Genomic DNA, 3,116 nt, shown 5'->3' on the forward strand with positions numbered 1-3,116 from the left:
GAGATGGATATTCCTTGTCATTTAAATATTGTAGGAGCATGAATTCAGCAAAATATTCCAATATAGTCCAGTGGTCCATAATAGTAGTGGGTTATCCATAGGACTGGCAATGTCAGAAGTTGACTTGAGCCTTTTACAGCTCAGCATATGAATATGGCTTTACTTTTTATACTTCATTTTTATACTTTTCTGCTGGATGGTTAAGACAAGATAAAGCAAGACCTATATAACAAGAAATGTAACTTTTGTATCTGACAAGGTCAGTCAAATCCCCTCAAGATTTAGCCTGAAGCCCTGTACCACAGTGTGTAGATCCTTTGTCAGTGTCAGCCACGTGGATGAGTCACAATCATTGCTTGACCAATTTGCTCTCTGTGAAAGAGGCTCTCATTTTTCTATCATACTGTTCTTCCTGCATTGCATCTGTCACCCTCCTGAGGCACTTGGAATTCTTCCCCAGTCTGGTCCTTCTGGTCATTTTCTAATTTCTATTCCCTAAATTTTCCCCAAGGATTGTCACAGCTTTCTATGAGAGAGAGAGAATGATACATGCTTAATCCAGAACCAAACCCATCAAAGATTTTCAGTAGTGAAATAGCAAGCAGTTTCTTATTCCAGAAAGCTCTCTCAGGCCAAGCAAAGAGGCAGGGTTGAAGACAATGACAGTGAGGCAGCAGTCATTGAGGTACAAAGAAGGAACAGAGTCAAGAGCTACTAGGAGTGGGGTTCTACTGGGCCTGATGGCAGATTGGATGTGGAGATTGAAGAATGTGGAAGTATCCAGCCTGGCTCAGTATAAAAGAAAAACAAGAGAAACAATTTGCTCTATGAAGACCAGTTTTCAGTAAATCTCTGTGCAGACAGGTACTCCTTTCATAGACAAAACAGGTAGATGTGAAATCTCTTTCCATTCTCCTCTCCACTCCAGGATTCTCTGCTTTTGTGTTATCATCCAGGTCAAGCTATTTTCTGTTCCAACAAAATTTATTTGAGTCAGCATGTAAGCATCAGAAAGCTTACCACTTTTAGTGGGAGAAGTTCAAAGTAGGTTTTATTTACATAACAAGCCATCACCTTAAATTATGTAGTAGTCCTATGTGAAGCTTTTATTTTGTATATATTGCATCATTGAGCTTATTTTGGGAATCTGTGGTTAAGGATTTTGCCATTTGTTTCTATGATTCATTAGTAAAATATGGTTGGATGACATTTCAAATATATAAAATGTTTTAAAAGAAATTCAGAAAATCTAAGCTTGCCTGCGTTCTTTGTGATGAAGCTAATAACTGTGATCCTGCTGTAGCATAATGTTTTCCTGACTTATTCTCACAGAAGTAAATATGTCTTTTTGTTTCATATCGACACCACACATAGACAAACTATGGATTTATATTCATATTTCACAGGTCCTCGCATCATCTGCTAATACATAATTCCACCTTCAGCTCCTTACAACTACTGAACTCCTTTTCCCACTATTTTTCACAGTTAAGTTCAACAATGATTAGTTCTTCTAGTTATGGATAATTTTTTTAACTTAGAATATACACCCATATATTTTTTTCCTTTCTGACAAGTATGCTTATAAAGAGCTAAGCCCAGAATGCATGTGCTTTGGTCATAGTAAAAAGGGGTGGTCCACACTACCTAGTAAATATTTCTCATGTTTCAAGCCAAATATTTACCTTTGGGTAGAAAAAAAAAAAACTTAAATGAAAGAAATTCTCAAGATAAACAGTACAAATGCAAGAATGCAAACCTTCACAAGTAAAGCAGATTTAGATTATTTCTTAGAAAGGCTTTTGAAAAAGAATTCTAGAGCTAGCCAAATAGTTCAGGGGATTAAAGCACCTGCAAGCAGGCACAGGGGCTGGAGGTTTGATCCCCGGGCCTGCCATGCTGGCCCTGCCCCTGGGAAGCACTAAGATGGCAATTGAGACTGGGCATGGTGGTACATGCCTGTAATTCCAGCTCTTCAGAGGCTGTAAACAGGTGGATCACTATGAGTCTGAACTAGTAGTGAGACCCTGAACACCCTGTAAACCCTGCCCTAAAATATTTTAAAAAAAAAGGAGAAAAGAAAAAGAATTCTACAACTATGAGAAATATTTTTCCTTTATGCAGCTTGCTGCAAGCTGACAAAAGAAACAAGGGCTTTCCCAATGGGCTGCTTCTGTGTCCTTAATTTGGGCTAGGCTTTCTAGGACTTGGGGCTTTAGATAGCATTCTTTCATGACAGAGAGCATCGCCACGGGGCACTGCCCATACTGGCTGTTCAGAGTGGGCTATTGTTTTTCCTTCCCTAAAATAATGCTGAATCAGAATACTTAGTTTGTTCATGAAAAGAGTGAGCAAAGGATGAAATCTGGGGTCTTTGTTCATGCTTAGTGTTATAATTTGGATCTTAAGCATCCAAAAATGGTTGTGTGCTAAATGCCATCTCTAGACTAATGCTATCAGGAAGTGATAGAAACTTGAAAAGGTGGAGGATAAGAGAAAGCCTTCTGCTCAAGGAGACAGTGGGATGTGAGCCTCTTGTTTCTTATCTTTCTTTCCTTAACATCCAGACTGTGAGGTGAACGGATTTCCTCAAGCATGTGTTTCCACTGTGGTATGTACAGTCTCACCAAACTCAAAAGCATCAAAGCCAACTGGCCAGGCACTAAAACCTTCAAATTTCTGAGCCAAAATAGACCTAATTTTCTCAGGTATTTTGTTATAGCAATGGAAAGATGACTGCCGTACTTAGGCCTAAGAGGGCAGATTTCCCTTTATAAGCACAAGACAGGGTTTGATAGAAAACTCTAGTTACTAGGAAACTCTAGGCAATGCTTCTGATCATGCACATTTTTGCTGTCTTTCTCTAAATTTCTTCTGAGAGGATACTTTGTAGCATCGGCAGCATTTTATTTTTGTAACTTACCCACTAATAAGTGCCTGCTGCTATCTGTAGGATCTGGCCGTCCTGAATTAGAGGGATATTCTTTAGTTAAAGTTCTGCCAAAGTGGCCAGCATAGCTCACACTACAGATTATGATGGAAAGTGGCATGGAGGTAGGGAGTCAACTATATTTAAGTGCTTTGGGAAGCATATGCAAGGTTTTGTTAATATGCTA

The sequence above is a fragment of the Octodon degus genome, unplaced genomic scaffold, assembly GCF_000260255.1.
Source record: "Octodon degus isolate 3935 unplaced genomic scaffold, OctDeg1.0 scaffold00053, whole genome shotgun sequence".
In the NCBI taxonomy this organism is placed as follows: Eukaryota; Metazoa; Chordata; class Mammalia; order Rodentia; family Octodontidae; genus Octodon; species Octodon degus.